Source organism: Heterodontus francisci, chromosome 12 (genome assembly GCF_036365525.1).
Source record: "Heterodontus francisci isolate sHetFra1 chromosome 12, sHetFra1.hap1, whole genome shotgun sequence".
Classification (NCBI taxonomy): Eukaryota; Metazoa; Chordata; class Chondrichthyes; order Heterodontiformes; family Heterodontidae; genus Heterodontus; species Heterodontus francisci.
In genome coordinates this window covers 32,893,011-32,904,019 of record NC_090382.1, presented here as the reverse complement: position 1 = coordinate 32,904,019, position 11,009 = coordinate 32,893,011, and the positions used below count along the sequence as shown (strand labels likewise).

Genomic DNA, 11,009 nt, shown 5'->3' with positions numbered 1-11,009 from the left:
TGTAACAATGTGCATGTATATTTGCCAAAACTTCATGTTTACAATTAAACTTGTGGATCTTCGCTAATGTTGTGGGGGGTGTGGGGTGGAGAGAAGAGGAGTTTGGGTTTCTAAAACCATATTGCTGGAACATTAGTGTTCAGCCCAACCAAAGCCAGAATGATGGAAGCTAAGCATTGCAGTTACATCAGTTTCATTTTGTGCTGCTTTGCCTCCAGGACTCCCTTTGGAAAACCCACTCTCTATAACCTGGTCTTGCTGCCTTCAACAAATACCTATGCTGCCTCATTCATGTTGCAGCTCTTTTTTGAGGTCCATATGGAGGTTCTCCATGCCTCCAAAGGCAATACACTGTGAAAAAAATTTCAGTCTGAAGACTGATGGCTGGGTGTAAACAGAGAAGTGACACTTGCATTTGTATAGTGCCTTTCAGGACCACCAGACCTCTGAAAGCACTTTACAGCCAATGATCTTTTTGAAGTGTAGTTACTTTTGTAATACAGGAACTGCAGCAGTCAGTATGCACACAGCAAAGTGATAATGAGCAGATAATCTGTTTTTCTGATGTTGATTGGCCAGGGCACTGGGGATAATGCCCCTGCTTTTCGAACTAGTGCCATTGCATCTTTTACGTCCACCTGAGCAAGCAGAACGGGTCTTGGTTTAATGTCTCATCCAGAAGACTGCGCCTCTGGCAGGGCAGTGTTTCCTCATACTGCACTTGCGTGCCGGTCTTGATTTTTGTGCCCATGCCCTGGTGTAGGAAATATTTTGCGCCCTCTCAGTTTAAGTGTAGTATTGAGTTGGATACAGTGTTACAGTTCCTGTATTGTTTCCAAATAATGTGTCATAACCCCAAGCTCAGAATAGCCACCTTGCTGCCCCCCCCCCCCCCCCCCCCAACCCAACTTATATTTTCATTTGCTATACAAGTCATCTCTTAAGCCTCCCTGAGTGAGATTTTCAGTTTGTGTTGATTTTACAGGCAGTTGAAAACTCGTTTCACCCAAGTCTCTGACAAACTGTATCGCTTCAGCTTGGTCTGGACTGGATTCTGATCTGAAGTGATAATGTGCCAACCCACATCAGTGGCTAGTCCTGCTGTAATTATAATTGAGTCTCGACTGGATTCATGAGGAAAATTGACTTATTTGGCTTGGTTGTGCCGCATGGGAGATGAGTTTTGGATGGGAATAAAACACAAAATGACCAAAGTTGTATTACAGTTGGACTGTTTCTTTGTGGGGGCTGGGTGGAAAACTTACTTGCCAACACGACACATGAGCTCACTTTTATTGCAGATTTCTACAGGCACTTTATGTCATTTTGGTTTAGTCTTTATTACCATTTTACAAAGTTGAGAAACTGTTGCTGAATTTAAGTGCAACAGCTATGGTCATATTAGTTCACTGAGGTTTTTTTGATAATTAGCTACATGAGTAACCAGCTCAAAGTAAACTAACAGCCGAGCTCTAATTTAAATATTTTTGAGTTTTGAGTACCTATCATTTTGCTCAATTGTTTACAGCTCTTAACCTTTTTAGAGATGTTTTTGAGACAAGAATATTACCTGAGGAATTGACGGTTTAGAGAAATGTGCAACAAAATGATTGACTTCCGGACATGTTTAGACTGCTTCTCCACAAGGAGAACCTGAGCAGTGGACTGAAGAGGATAAGCCAGGTTGGCAGCTGAACATTATAATCATGTTCCACGTTACCTGTGAGCAACCTCACAAGAAATCAGATAGTAAAAATATAAAACTTACATTTGAAGAAAACCATTTTCTAAAGAAGTGCTGCACTGTGGAAGGAGTTGCATTTTCATGTCTAAAACAATCTCCACTACCTCTTCCGGGAGTTTCTTTGTCAGCAGTCTGAGAAAGTTTACTCTGCAAATTTGGCCACAATCCATTCCGTGAACGGTCACTGGTGAGAAGGTTTGTGTTCTCAAACTAAGGTCATTCAGTTAAATTATAACTTTAAAGGGTGAAATTAGTAGAAGCTTTTAAAATGAGTTTCCAAATGCTCATGGAGCATAATTTTATATAAACTGATCTCCAGCTGTTTTATCTCATTACTCTGATTATACTGTACTTTTGGGCACATTCTGATGTGTTAACATTGACTGGGGCATGCTTTCACAGGTTCACAGCAGCACTTGGTTAATCTTGAATCTGGGACTTTTTTATTATATGGGGCAGTGCATTTACCTGTTGAGACTTTTAAGGAAACTCCTGATAGAATGCATGATTTTGAAACAGTCCTTTGCAAATTGAAAACTTATTCCCTGATCTTTCTTTCGAGGTTTGTCAATTCCCACATACTTGCATTTTCCAGCAGGAGTCTCTGGATGGCAATTAGGATAGGGAGCTCTGTTTTGATTTTCCTGTGGTCCCACATTGTCAAACTAGGCAATTGTAACACGCACTTTTCCTGATTACCCCACCACTGCTCCACTTGAGACTGATCACATGCATGATTTTGAAGCAGTTCTTTGCAAATTGCAGACTTATTCCCACGATCTCTTTTTTTTTAAAGTTATGGCTGGGGTGAGGAAGCTTTTTGACTACTTCAAATCAAGGATGGGCATTGAAGTGCCCTCCTTTCTCTTTCATTCTTCCCTACCCATCCCGCCCCTCAAAAAAAAAAATGCTTGGCAAAATGAGCGCACCTGTTACTTCCTCAAACAGCTGCACTGCTATATAGAGAATGGAACTGTCCTGCAGGAACGGGGAGAAGACTCCTTTTGAGATGTTCCCCAGTTTGAATGCATGAGGCATGCCCATCAGGAATCAATGAGCAATATACACTTGCAATCTTCAAAACCATATTGGTTTACTTTTATTGTAATGACTGCCATGTACGGTAAGACTGTTTTAATCTATTCTTTATTGTACCTGGCTGAACTTTGGTACTGCAAATAATGAGGTGTCAATCATTTGAGTCTGCAGTGTTGTAGGTGCTTTCTGTGTTGCATTTGTCTTGGAGAATTATAGCGCTGACTGGTGCGTGGGACATGCATTGACTATAGAATCTCTGTTACCAACTGCAAATTGCCTTTTGATAAATTGCATCACCGTTATCAGCTCTATAGTGGGAACATTGTTGCAAGTCAGTGGAGAGTGCACTGGCTGTCTGCATCTACACTGGTTGTTGCAAGTACACAAATAGGATTGTGGAACATTTACAATATATCTGAGTGACTGCAAAGGTGGTGTTTGATCTGCAGTTAAAAAGTTAGTTTTACTTTCTGTAATTTGTCCTTTTGAAACTTTTAGAAATACTTGGATGTCACAACAAGGATTCGGCCCAATCTGTCAGTGACCGTTACTGTTCTTTTTCTATTTCCGCTTGGTTACTGGTTACCTGTCTCCAAATCACTAATTGACCTCCTATGGCATTGCACATGAGGGTGTTAAGACCAAGTGAAGTGGGGGTTAGAAGGCAGCAGATAATTGGGTCAGTGAGCTCAATTGCGTAACTCAATTTAAAACTTTTTTATATACTACTTCAATTTTGATAATTACATAGCAAATAGTGCAGAGTTTTGGAAACCGAGTTAGAGTGCAGGAATTTCTCTGGATCAGACTCGAGCTAAGAACAAAATACAGCCAGTACTGGTGGTGTGTAGTAATTGCAGCATAACTGGTTTACATGGGTAGTTTCAATTATAATTGTGAACATAAGAATTTTTAACGAGGGGGGAAAGTGTTGATGCAAGTGTGCCAAAAAAGTAACAGCAGGAAATGATTTTGTAGACAGGAAATGGCAGTTTTTTAAAATCCACAATATTCTCTCCAATTAATGTTCAGGTATGTCTAATTATCAATTGAATGCCCATAATCATCATGGCTATGAAATGTTGAAACAGTGATAGAAATTACACCGCAGTGATTAGCACCTCAGCCTCACAGCTCCAGGGACCCGGGTTCAATTCTGGGTACTGCCTGTGCGGAGTTTGCAAGTTCTCCCTGTGACCGTGTGGCTTTTCGCCGGGTGCTCCGGTTTCCTGCCACAGCCAAAGACTTGCAGGTGATAGGTAAATTGGCCATTGTAAATTGCCCCTAGTGTAGGTAGGTGTGAGAGAATATGGGATTACTGTAGGGTTAGTATAAATGGGTGGTTCTTGGTCGGCACAGACTCGGTGGGCCGAAGGGCCTGTTTCAGTGCTGTGTATCTAAATAAAAAAATAAATAAATCAGTCCAGATTCACGCTGTGCTAAACACCATTTATTTGAATGGGCACTTGAGGGAAATACATTTCCGAGGGAAATAAATTTGCAGGGCTATTGATAGAGCAGGGGAATGGGTCTGACTGGATTGCTCTACTGAGAGCCGGCCTGGAATCTGGGTTGAAGTCGTCCTCCTGTGCAGTTATGACTATATTCTAGTGAAGGGGTTAAATGAGCATCTCTGCTTACAGTTACCACACAGCTTTTTTTGAAAGAAAAGCAGTTGGAAAGGTTTGTTTTTTGCAAACTGGGTTCCCTTTTCTTCCAATGGGGAGATGACGGAGGCAAGTGGGGGAGGGAGAGGATGTGCTGAGAATCAGGAAGCTCCTTCCTTCATGATGAAACATTATTGCAAGTTTCTTTGCCCCAGGCCACATTTGGTGTGGCACTTGGCAGCTTTCGTGTCTCTTGAGCAGAGACTGATAGGTCACCCAACTGGTCCCTTTAAGTCAGCATGTGTTATATGCAGTCACGTGACTACAGCAAAGAGGGATAAAATGTTTTCTTAAAAAGCCTGACCATGTTGGCATAGTGCATTAGAGCTTCATGAAAAAGTGGCTGGAAGATTTGTGCCACTGATCTGCCACTTGGTGAGCTAATAGTGCCAGCTGTTCGAGGTACAGAGAAGAGTCTAGTAGGCGGGAGGGGGATATCTGAATTGCGGTTGTCATTAGGCTGCTCTTGTCCAACCCTGACTGACTAGTTTGAGTGACATTGGTGGAAGGCTGGAGCAGATCTCCAGCTTGCCTCTGGGGTGAAAGAATTCTTTGGGTCTTGAGGCAGAAGCAGTGTATATAATATTTGGGCTTTGTAGCATCAGTGGCTTGGCACCCATTGCCAAATCCAAACTCATTTCAGTTTGGTGTCCACATCACCCAAAGTTCCACTACATGAGCATCTCCTGAATTAGGCTAGATAAAATGTGGGGCTATGAGTCCGTGTCCTTTCTGTTTAACTGTTGGACATCAACGCAGGAAGAAGATAAACTGGGGCATAGCCAACCATATACCAGAATCTGACGATGGGATGAACTATTTATTTTCCTCCGCTTCATGTTTCCATATTCTGTTGGTTTACTATAAATACCTGTAATAGGGATTTTTCCCTAAAGGAGTTTTGTCAACAATAGCAAATAATAGTTATTCCAGAGGTGGTTGTTTTTGATACCTTTCCAATGTTGCTGGTTAACCTCTAGAAGAATTCACTCCACTGGAAGAGGTAGCTGACTAATCTTTTAATATGCAAGGCCGAAATTACTCCCTTGGAAGCTGCAGCAACTGTACTAGGACACCCCTGAACCTTAAAATAGCGTTATTGCACTCTTGTGTGCTGTCAATTTACAGCTTTATTTTTCCCTTCGTCAATTTTGATATGCATCACTTCTAGTTTTTGTACGGTGCGTTCTAATTTGTCGAGAGGAAAAGACAGATGGAGACCAGTTATATCACCACCTCTTAATCATCAACTGTGTACTTGGACTGTAACTTGTATGACAAAGGATCCTTGTGGTACTGTACTAAATTATCAGGATTGGTGGGAGGTAAAAGTGACATGTTGTCTTTTGACAGAGTATCACACATCTGCAGCTCTGCATTGCTTGTGTTTGTGGCTTTCTTTTCCTTGGGAGAGGTGGAGATGGAGCTCTCTCTCAGCAGGAGTCTTGAGTTTTGCTACTCACTGGGCTTCTAAATCTCTTGCTACAGTTGTCATTGTGTAATGTACTATGCTGTATAATACAATGGGTTTCAAACTTCTATAGGAAAACTCCTATTAATAGTGACACACTCCTTGGGGCACCCCATTCTAACTTTCAAAAGGCAAGCTACTCAGAGGAAAATAGTGTTATTGCAGAAAATGTGTTCAATTAGTGTACAACAACAGAACTAGCATTCAGCAAAAGTCAACATGCACTGTTGGGGGGAAATCAGCAATTGATGACCAGGCTGACCCAGGTCTGATAGATTTAAGGATTCCCCTCTAGTTGATATAGGTCTTTGGGTCATCTCGTGACCCTGCAATAGTCCTAACATTTTGCCTTTAAATCAATAGCAAGCTACTGTTAAGTTGTATTGATTACAAATGAAATCACTCAAAATAGGAAAATATTCCTTAATATCTTTGTGTCCTGAACCTCTGCTGTTTCCTTCCAGGTGAATATCACTTCAATTAATGATGTGGATATAAAAATAAATTATTTTGAAGCACTCAATAAAATTCTACCTTTAAAAATGTCAAGAAAGTGACCTTCCATAGCAGGTAGGTAGACTGGCTTATGGTTAGATGGGGACACTGTTCATAATGCTATCTGTTTGCTGAGCCTATAATTACAGGATTTGAGTCATAGAGTTGTTTGCATGGTTATGACTTGTTCTAATGTCCAGAAAGGTACTGTACCAAGATTATCTTTGTTTAACCAATTCTGCCACAACTGTCAACATAACAGGGCAGTGTTTTCCGTGTGGGCAAAGAAGTTTTGTAGTCTTACTGCCGACTACATTGTTGTCCAGCTGCAGGCTCCTCCCACACTGCCCAGAATGGCTGATGGAAAAGTGCACACATTTCTTCACGCAGTAGCTGTAGGAAAGGCTGTTGCACAAATTGCAGTTAACTTAATCAGCTATGGCTGAAGATGGAACTGCAACAGCATTGCGCTGCAGATGCCTGCTAGGCTGTGTGGACTATGTGCCTGTGGACTTGTTTTTAATATCTCCTTTAGAACCTCAAGACTAGGGTGCAATTAATTTTTTTTTGCTAAATTTACATCGGTGTGTTTTATTTACTAAGTTCTGAGCAACGTGGCCATACAATCAAGTGTTGCTCTGTTATATTCAGCATAATTGAAGAAAAAATTCTCCATTAGGTGAGGGATGTTAATACCGGTTAACATAATTGCATTTCAGGCATTTAGTGTCAATCTTTGCATTTCCAGAATGTGCCACAACTAATTGCAGAATAAAGCTCTTTTTACACACCTTTAGAAATGTGTGTTAGACTTAGTTTCAGCAGAGTATTCCCTACTGCACCACTGACCTTTCCATATCCTACATCAGCCATATTTGTGGTGGTAGATTAAGGGCCAGATTTGGTTGTGTATACACAAGGGACTAGGTCGGCACTATGTCATTTCTCTATGTAGGAGCAGCCAAGAGAAAAAAAGAGGGGAGATTTCCATTCCATAGACTGCATTTGAACCCAGCACAGAAAGAGACCATTCTTCTCTGCTGGCTCTATTGGAGGAAATACGAATAATTCTTTTTTTTTTATCCCCACAGCGCTCTATTTTTCTCCAGTTCAAGTGTTTATACTTCCTTTTCAAAGCTGTGGTGGCCTCTACGTCAACTATTCCCTGTGTCAAAGCATTCCTTGCTGTAACCACACTCTGCAAAGATGTTTGTCCTTACCATTTTAAGTTGCTGATCACTTTTCATTCTATCTCTAGTTAGAGGAGATAACCCTTTCGTTATTGATCTTGGCAAAACCCTGCAAAATTTCTAAATCTTTATTATATCTCCTTGACTTTCTCTGCTTCTGTGGAAAAAGCTCCAGATCGCAAGTCTGTCATATAGTTTCTCATACCAGGCATCATCCTTGTGAATATACAATGTATACTCTCAAAGGCTTTAATGCCCTTTCTATAAATGGGGTACCCAAAATTACATATATTACTCTAAATGGCCTAACCATTGCATTGTACAAAATTATCATCGTCTCTTTGCTCTTATATCTTGCATCCCTATTTGTAAAAACCCAAATTATAACTGGCTTTTATGGTTTTATCTACTTGCACTCTGGTTGTTTAAACCTTCCCTCCATCAAGGATGCTAATGCAGATATACAGTGTCATAATTACAATGAGTCTGTATCAATTGCACCCACTTCAAATCGTAGCACATGTTCCTAACAGGCATGTCAGGACAAAGATTCTTGCTGCATTAGCATGTGCCCAACTGGATTGCCTATGTTAGCTGAGAATGTTGTGCCCTTTTCCTCATGTTTGGAGGAGGTCATACACCTCTTGAAAGGAGAGCTTCCTTTCTGTCCATAAAATAGTTTTTATTTTGTGATTTTCCTTTTTAATTCGGTCCTACTAACCGAGGTATCCTGGGAAGGGTTTGTATCTGGGTATGTGCATCCTACCATCTGCTCTAACTTTTTTCTTCTTTACACCCTTCCTTTTGTGTAAATCTCTGACACGTGCACCTCCAGCAGCACAAATGTTAGATGACCTGCTCACAGCCCTTTGTGACTACCACTTTCCAGCCAGCTCCCAGAGGCTGCAACAGGAGTCCAGCAAAACTCCTTGTTTAACACCGGTTTTAATGCAAGCATGCATGACCACCCATTTAAGTGTGGGATACTGGCATAGTTTTCTGAAAGATGCTTTTCATTTCATTACTGAGATTCAAAAACTCTTTACCAATGAAGCTGAGAGGATAATCCATAGAAGTAATAGTGCTAAATAATCTCTCAATATTATGCCGGCACTTGATTTGCTGCACACGCAGTTCTACCATTGGATCTGCGACTGATGTCGAGGTCAGTAATAATAAACTCCTCCAGGAGTAAGGCTGACGAGAGTTGATGGTTACTTGTGCATGATTCCCTCAGGTTAAAATATTTTATCTTGCCGCGCCATGACCTGACCATTTATCAGTTGTAGGATGAGTCAGAAGAGCATTTTGTAAGGATTTTTGTTTGTATCTCGCAAACCTGGTTCTCTGACTCTGCCATTACTTATATTTTTAACTAATATTTCTTCAAGTGTTAAAATAGATATTTTTAAATTAAGGCATTTGGGTAAAGGACCATGGCTTCTTGTATTAAGCATCAGGAAGGCTGCAAAATGTAGAAAATGAGATAAATCATCAATCCATCATTAGTGCAAGAGGGAATATTGACAGAGGACCTGACACATGTTTAAATATGAACCAACATAAACAATGCTTTTTTAATTCATTCATGGGATGTGGGCATTGCTGGCTAAGCCAGTATTTGTTGCCCATCCCTAATTGCTCTTGACAATGTGGTGGTGAGCTGCCTTCTTGAACTGCTGCAGTCCAGGTGGGGTAGGTACACTCACAGTGCTGTTTGGAAGGGAGTTCCAGGATTTTAACCCAGCGACGGTGAAGGATCAGTGATTACAGTTCCAGATCAGGATGGTATGTGGCCTTAAGGGGAACTTGCAGGCGGTGGTGGTCCCATGCATTTGCTGCCCTTGTCCTAGTAGTAGAGGTCGCAGGTTTGGAAGGTGCTGTCGAAGGAGCTTTGGTGCATTGTTGCAGTGCATCTTGTAGATGGTACACACTGCTGCCACTATGTCGGTTGTGGAGGGAGTGAATGTTTGTGGATGGGGTGCCAATCAAGCGGGCTGCTTTGTCCTGGATGGTGTCACGCTTCTTGAGTGTTGTTGGAGCTGCACCCATCCAGGCAAGTGGAGAGTATTCCATCACACTCCTTACTTGTGCCTTGTAGATGGTGGACAGGCTTTGGGGAGTCAGGAGGTGAGTTACTCGCCGCTGTTGTGTGCACATTGAAGATCAGGCTATTAGTTAAATGTCTCAGCCAACAGTTCCCTGGACTGTGCTTAAGTTTTGAGCATTGCAGCACTGAAATAACAAGCAATGCTCTGAACAGTGCCACTCCAGCATCTCACTTAATGAGGTGTCGCATCTGTACCTGCGTGTGAACCTCGTATGAAATGGGAGTTGTTGCTGGACTCTTGTTACATGCTTCCAGGAGCTGGCTGGAAAATGGCATTAGCTTAGGTTTGAGAGTAGGTCACCCAACAAATGCAGAAAAATCTTCTACATTTCAATATTTAAAAAAAAGCAGTGAAGTGCAATGGACTCTGATAGTTATATGATGCAGTGCCATTGAGTGTGACTTCAGAAGACTAATCAGTTATTGGGTTTGTGGCTTAAAATGTGAAGAAAATAGTTTTAGCAACTCAAATTTGAATTAAATTGCGATCTTTCCCCACATAGTTCAAACTATGATGCATTGTAGCTATCTCATGGACTGAGCAACACTGGTACTAATTGTGTTGTCACATGATTCCTATTACCCATTCCATTGTGTCTCATGCTGTAGGAACTATTTTGTTACACAAATATATGCTTGGCATTGACGCCAGACTCCTTTCTCTTCAGATCATGACAAGCAGTAACCTGAACAAGAGCGCAATTATTTTTTAAATGCTCGTGGTTTGCAGTACTCCATTTACAAGGTAAATGGATCTGGTGTTTGGGTGTACATAATTATTCATGGCTTCAATGTGCAGTGTTAACGCAGGAAGCATAAAGGGCTTGTCAAAGCCGCACCCGGCGATATTGGTGAAATGTGGTCCTTTCTCTTTGGACAGGCATGCACTGTAGAAGTAAAAGAAATTTTAGTCCATCTGTGTAATGCTTTGCACTTCCAGATAAAACTGCCAGGTAAGTATTATCACCCTTTTTGTATCTCTTGCTACCTCTGCTTTGTGTGGCAGTTTCATGCATCTATAAATGAAACCTGCTTGGAGGACAGGAAGAGATCATTATGGTCCAACTGGTTAGGTGATGTATGTTTCAAAACATACCATATTCTTGTCTCCTATTCCTGGGGAAAATGCTATCTGGCTCCCTTTTTTAAAAAGATGATAGGGATGCATAGTCTACAGTCATCACCCTCTCTGTGAAGCAGTTTTTAGTTTCAGTTCACTTTGCTCTTCTAAGTTTCCTCTTATAAGTTTGAGTCCATGTCCTCCTGTAGTTATGTCGGACGATTGATAAGACTG

General features: G+C 41.3%; 1 protein-coding gene across 3 annotated transcripts in view; it reads left to right on the top strand.

Moving 5' to 3' along the window:
• fam53c (family with sequence similarity 53 member C) overlaps window positions 1-11,009 on the top strand; it is a 122,182-nt gene that overhangs the window by 14,013 nt on the left and 97,160 nt on the right. Inside the window, exon 2 of one of the 3 annotated variants that reach the window (XM_068043277.1) lies at window positions 6,385-6,490. The exons of 1 other annotated variant lie outside the window; for it this stretch is intronic. The gene's annotated coding sequence lies outside the window, so the exon portion shown is untranslated. Of the gene's footprint in view, window positions 1-6,384; window positions 6,491-10,383; window positions 10,461-11,009 lie in introns of those variants that run through there. One more of the 3 variants, XM_068043278.1, reaches the window with a different exon arrangement.